Source organism: Aegilops tauschii, chromosome 5, assembly GCF_002575655.3.
Source record: "Aegilops tauschii subsp. strangulata cultivar AL8/78 chromosome 5, Aet v6.0, whole genome shotgun sequence".
Lineage (NCBI taxonomy): Eukaryota > Viridiplantae > Streptophyta > Magnoliopsida > Poales > Poaceae > Aegilops > Aegilops tauschii.
Genome location: NC_053039.3, coordinates 23525032 through 23532380, shown reverse-complemented (window position 1 = coordinate 23532380; position 7349 = coordinate 23525032).

Here is a 7349-nt window from a genome sequence, read left to right as displayed (position 1 = left end):
TTATATCTTTATGAAACCTCTCGACAAATGTGTCATGATCATCATCAACATTCCGAGCTCTTCAAGGATATCGATCGAATCCATGTTGATAAATACCATCCTTACCCCTCGATGAATTGTGTTATCATCGACAGCCTCCCCCCCCCAACACAAACTTGTTCATCTTTTGTGTTATACCTTGAGATCCTTGCTATCCAGCATTTGTTCCTCTTTACTTTGGAGTATTACCCTCTTTTATATCAAGAATGTCGTGAGAATTTCACCACCACTTGAGAATTCTCGATATAAGTGATACTTCACCATCACCATTCTTTTCTTGGTCCCCGTGTTGTTCCTAACAGGAATACCGACAGATGGACTAGTAATTTTAAAACTGCTAGCAACCTTATTGCTTTGAAGTTAATGGTCAACATTTCAATCTTAGACCATTGGTTATCGAATCGCCATTCTAACATTGTTTGTGCTACCTAAGTCCGTATTTCGGGTGCACCGTCAACCAATGTTTAATCGTGTATGTTTCCTCGAGCATACCTCATTATATCATTTGAACTGACAAAAGCTATCTCCTTGTTCACATAATTGTGGAAATCCATCTTCTGGAAATCTCGATGAATTGTCGCTGAGTCCATCAGCCACCTCCTAACCCTCCCCTTGAATTAATGATGAACTTTTGTTTCAGAACTAGCTTCCATGGTTCATTTCCCGAGAATCTTACGATGTCTTATCATCAATTTGTGTCGCACCTTTTTCTTCTCAGGCATCCTAAGTCTGAGGTATCGTGAGACCAATCAGATCTGAATCTCGGTCAGATATGATGGTTGGAACATATTTCCAAGAGTTATAACATTGGTCTCTACATAACCCGGTAAGGTGGTGTCTTTGCTTAGCACCCCTCGCCAGAGGACCTTTTGTTATAATTTCCTTTTTAGCAAGGTTAACTATTCTTCCATGAGGAAATTGTAAGACTTACTCTATAAGTTGTTCCTGATGGATCCTTTGTGTATCGATGGCCTGATCTTACCTATTGACCATGTCAATGCTATCTCGAAGCATGTCTATGGTACTCCGATCTTCAATAAAAACATTTGAAGCACAATGCTAAATTTCGTTATCAATTATTCAAACACCGTTGTTTGGGTAATGTCATGAACTTCCTCTTCCCTACCCTAAATGGTTCTCTTCTAACCATTGTCCTTGGGAAGGATATACCCCTCAAATATGTGTTTAAATACATTTTCCTTTCCATTGTTCTGTTTAATCTGATAATCATATTTTCCTTTCCATTGGTTGGTTTAACGTTTCTGGTGATCATTATGATCTAAGTAGTATTAATTCCCTGCTTGTGCAGACACCTCGGTGTACAACTCTGTCAGTAAGACCCTGTTACTATTGTTGGTGACATTCCGGTAACCACCGATGGACGAGAACCTTGCCTATTGGTCCGCCTCGTTTCAACGAGCAGGAAAATGGTTCTCTTCGTCCCTCACCCTTGGTACCGACGTTGATGCCGACATAACTGATAGGCTATCCTCTGACATACCTTGCTATCTTGACTGTGCAAATGTTAAGCGCCTTCCTGCTTTTAACCCACATGGTGGGCCCATAACCCATAGTTCCACAGGATCAAAACTTGACTCTCTTGTACAACCCTGTCTCTAATGGTTATTCCTCACGCTTAGCTTCGTATTTAATTCACGGGCCACCTTCCTAGTGCTCTATTCTGGTATCAAACGCAATACTTACTCTCATTGCTCTGAACCCCTTTTCCTCTCTGGTTCAAACTTCGAGCAACTATCTACCCATTTGAAACTTCTTATTGTGTCATATTACTTTGCTCTCGGCATGTTTTATTCGTTCAACTCGAGAGATACTCATATGTTCATTCATGGGATAACCCCCGGTGATTACCCCTGGTAGCGTTCTATCGTTGTCAAGCTACCCTTATCCTTTTCATAAGTACGAAGGAAATTCCTAAAGGAAGGATGACGGCTTCATCAAGATGACCTGAAGCAGGGAAATGAAGACATCAATGTAATGGATCGACCACTTCGAGAAGAGCAACCAAAAACGAGAAGATCCGTTAGAATTTCGTAACCAGAACTTTCCCCCTTACTCCACCTCTTAAATCTCGGGACGAGATTTCTTGTAGTGGAGGAGAATTGTGACGCCCGGATAATCAAGCTACAGTAAACCTTTGCTAAAAATGCCATGTCATCTCGATTACTGTTGCTAATCTCGTGTTAGTTCGAAACCGATTATAATTCAAAATTCAAAATCAAGCAAACAATAAAAGTTTTCAAATATTAAAACTAAAATGTTCAATAAATAGTAGATAAATCAGAGGCTATGATAAAACTGTAAACAACATTATTGAAATTTGATAAGTGACTTAAACAACCTCAAACAGTGGATGAAAACATTATTTAATAACCTTTTATTAATACAAAAGAAATATGAAATGATATTTACCCCAAACTAGTTTTTGGTGGTAGGATATATTGGGCTGTGATTTGTGGGCCAGCTCTCATATTTTACAAAACTCATTTGATGCCCAAACAATTAGCCAAAACAGAAAAGAAATAGAATAATAATAATAAAAGAAAAAAGCAGAAAAAAAAGGAAAAGAACCACCCCCCCCCCGCGCTGGGCCTCAGCCCAGCTGGCCATCCAACCAGGACGGCCCACCTAACCCCTCCATAACCCCACCCCACTCCCCGAACCCTAACCTCTCCCGATCCCCACTCCCCACCCGCTCCCCGCATGCCTCTCTCCCCTTTCCCCGCCTGGATCGGGGCAGAGGGCCCCGACCCCTTCGCCACGCTGCCGCCGCCCGGCGGCTCCGGCCACCCCCTCGCCGGAGCCTGCCTCCCCGACTTCCCCCGCATGGCGCCCGCCCCACCTTGACCCGAGCTAGATCGGGATCGACCCCGCTGCGCCCCGACGACCGCGCCTCGCCGCCCGGTGCTGCTCGACGCCATCGTCCACGATGGCGCCATCGCTAGACCCCGCCGGACCGCCTCCTCGACCCCGCCCCGCCTCTCCATCGACGGCCTGCATCGAGCCTCGTCGACCCCCTGCCCTGCAACAGGGGTGAGCAACCCCCTCGCCTCCCCTTCCGAATTCCCCGCCGTAGACGACGCCGCCTGTACGCGCTCGCCCACGCTTGGGCGCGGCCCTGCCTCGCGTGGCCGCACCCGGCCGCGAACCACGCCGTCCGTGTGCGCGCCCCGCCATGGTCGTGGCTGCCTACACTCGCCGTCGTCGTCCGGGGCCTCGTCCCACTCCCACTGCGTCTGCCGTCCGCTGCGGCGGCCCTCTCCGCCAACCGCGCCACCCTGCTCCGGCCGTCGGAGTCAGGCCGTGCGCCCGCTCCTTCGCCCGCTGCCCCGCGTCGCCTTGTCGGGCTGGCGCTCGTCGCCCGATCCACCCGGCGCCCGTAACCGTGCGCCCGCTAAGGCGCTTAGGCCTATGACATATGGGGCCCACCCCAAGAACGAAAAAAAAGAGAAGCATAAAAATAAAAATAAAAATAATAAAAAAATTAATTAATTTACTTAATTAATCCTGTTAATTAATCTAATTAAGCCTAATTAATTAATCTAATCTCTTAAATTAAATTAACTAATCCTGTTTAGTTAACTAAGTCGATGACATGCGGGACCCACACATCAGATTGACCCAGTCAACGCCTTGTTGACTGCTGACGTCATGTTGACGTCATGATGACGTCAGCATACACTATTCTGGATAATGTTGAATTAAATTAATTAAATAAATTCTAAAAATGATTTAAAACTTTAGAAAATTATATAAAATAAACCGTAGCTCAGATGAAAATACTTTCTACATGAAAGTTGCTCAGAACGACGAGACGAATCCGGATACGCAGTCCGTTCATCTGTCACATGCCCCTAGCATGCTGAACATGGAACATTCCCCCTCCGGTCATCTGTTTGATACAGGTCCGGAACCGGGAATACATTCCCGGTTGAATTCCCCCTTCACCTTTATTGTGTAGCCATACGTTAGGTCACACCCGGCACAACATATTGCGATGTTATGCTTTGTGATGCTATGCTTGCTTTATATTTATTGTTTCTTCCCCCTCTTCTCTCTGGTAGACCCCAAGACCGATGTCGCCCCTGTGATCGACTACGTCGAAGACGACCCCTCCTTTCCAGAGCAACCAGGCAAGCCCCCCCCCCTTGATCACCAGATATCGCCTATTCTTCTCTATACTGCTTGCATTAGAGTAGTGTAGGATGTTACTGCTTTCCGTTAATCTTATCCTGATGCATAGCCTGACATTGTTGCTACAGTTGTTACCCTTACCTGCTATCCTACTGCTTAGTATAGGATGCTAGTGTTCCACAAGTGGCCCTACACTCATATCCGTCTGCCATGCTATACTACTGGGCTGTGATCACTTCGGGAGGTGATCACGGGTATATACTATGTACTTTATATACATGACACATGTGGTGACTAAAGTCGGGTCGGCTCGTTGAGTACCCGCAAGTGATTCTGATGAGGGGGCTGAAAGGACAGGTGGCTCCATCCCAGTAGAGGTGGACCTGGGTTCCTGACGGCCCCCGACTGTTACTTTATGGCGGAGCGACAGGGCAGGTTGAGACCACCCAGGAGAGAGGTGGGCCTGGCCCTGGTCGGCGTTCGCGGATACTTAACACGCTTAACGAGATCTTGGTATTTGATCTGAGTCTGGCCATTTGGTCTATACGCACTAACCAGCTACACGGGAACAGTTATGGGCACTCGACGTCGTGGTACCAGTCGAAGCTCTTCTTGACGTCAGCGACGGAGCGGCGCGCGCCGGATTGGACTGGAACGCCTGCTAGGCTAGGTCTGCTTCCGGCCGCCCTCGCAACGTGCAAGTGTGCAATGGGCGATGGTCCCAGACCCCTGCGCGCATAGGATTTAGACCGGCGTGTTGACTGTTGGGGAACGTAGCAGAAATTCAAAATTTTCTACGTATCACCAAGATCAATCTATGGATTAACTAGCAACGAGAGAGAGGGGAGTGCATCTTCATACCCTTGAAGATCGCGATGCGGAAGCGTTGCAAGAACGCGGATGAAGGAGTCGTACTCGTAGCGATTCAGATCGCGGTTGATTCCGATCTAAGCGCCGAACCACGGCGCCTCCGCGTTCAACACACGTGCAGCCCGGTGACCTGTCCCACGCCTTGATCCAGCAAGGAGAGAGGGAGAGGTTGGGGAAGACTCCGTCCAGCAGCAGCACAACGGCGTGGTGGTGGTGGAGGAGCGTGGCACTCCAGCAGGGCTTCGCCAAGCACTGCGAGAGACGAGGAGGGAGAGGGGTAGGGCTGCGCCAAGAGAGAGGGAGACCCCTGTCTATGGCAGCCCCAAAACCCCCACTATATATAGGGGAGGGGGAGGGGCTGCGCCCCCATCTAGGGTTCCCCCCCAAGGGGTGCGGCCAGCCCTAGATGCATCTAGGGGGGCGGCCAGAGGGGGAGAGAGGGGAGGCGCACCCTAGGTGGGCCTTAGGCCCATCTGAGCCTAGGGTTTCCCCCTTCCCCGTTCCCTGCGCCTTGGGCCTCTTGTGGGAGGCGCACCAGCCCACCTAGGGGCTGGTCCCTTCCCACACTTGGCCCACGCAGGCCTCCGGGGTTGGTGGCCCCTCCCGGTGGACCCCCGGAACCCTCCGGTGGTCCCGGTACATTACCGGTGACGCCCGAAACTCTTCCGGTGGCCAAAACGGGACTTCCCATATATAAATATTTACCTCCGGACCATTCCGGAACTCCTCGTGACGTCCGGGATCTCATCCGGGACTCCAAACAACATTCGGTAACCACGTATATCTATTCCCTATAACCCTAGCGTCAACGAACCTTAAGTGTGTAGACCCTACGGGTTCGGGAACCATGCAGACATGACCGAGACGTTCTCCGGCCAATAACTAAGAGCGGGATCTGGATACCCATGTTGGCTCCTACATGTTCCACGATGATCTCATCGGATGGACCACGATGTCCAGGATTCAATCAATCCCGTATTCAATTCCCTTTGTCAATCGATATGTTACTTGCCCGAGATTCGATCGTCGGTATCCCGATACCTTGTTCAATCTCGTTACCGGCAAGTCTCTTTACTCGTTCCGTAACACATCATCCCGTGATCAACTCCTTGGTCACATTGTGCACATTATGATGATGTCCTACCGAGTGGGCCCAGAGATACCTCTCCGTTTACACGGAGTGACAAATCCCAGTCTCGATTCGTGCCAACCCAACAGACACTTTCGGAGATACCTGTAGTGCACCTTTATAGCCACCCAGTTACGTTGTGACGTTTGGTACACCCAAAGCATTCCTACGGTATCCGGGAGTTGCACAATCTCATGGTCTAAGGAAATGATACTTGACATTAGAAAAGCTCTTAGCAAACGAACTACACGATCTTGTGCTAGGCTTAGGATTGGGTCTTGTCCATCACATCATTCTCCTAATGATGTGATCCCGTTATCAACGACATCCAATGTCCATGGTCAGGAAACCGTAACCATCTCTTGATCAACGAGCTAGTCAACTAGAGGCTTACTAGGGACATGGTGTTGTCTATGTATCCACACATGTATCTGAGTTTTCTATCAATACAATTTTAGCATGGATAATAAACGATTATCATGAACAAGGAAATATAATAATAACCAATTTATTATTGCCTCTAGGGCATATTTCTAACAGTCTCTCACTTGCACTAGAGTCAATAACCTAGTTCACATCGCCATGTGATTAATACCCAAGAGTTTACTAGAGTCAATAATCTAGTTCACATCACCATGTGAATGTAATGAATCCAACACCCATGGGGTTTGTTCATATCTCGCTTGTGAGAGAGGTTATTAGTCAACGAGTCTGAACCTTTCAGATCCGTGTGTGCTTTACGAATATCTATGTCATCTTGTAGATGCAGCTACCACGCGCTACTTGGAGCTATTTCAAATAACTGCTCTACTATACGAATCCGGTTTACTACTCAGAGTCATCCGGATTAGTGACAAAGTTTGCATTGACGTAACCCTTTACGACGAACTCCTTTTCACCTCCATAATCGAGAAAATTTCTTAGTCCACTAGATACTAAGGATAAGTTCAACCGCTGTCATGTGATCCAATCCCGGATCACTATTGTACCCCTTGACTAACTCATGGCAAGGCACACTTCATGTGCGGTACACAACATAGCATACTGTAGAGCCTACGTCTAAAGCATAAGGGGCGACCTTCGTCCTTTCTCTCTCTTCTGCTGTGGTCAGGTCTTGAGTCTTACTCAATACTCACACCTTGTAACACAGCCAAGAACT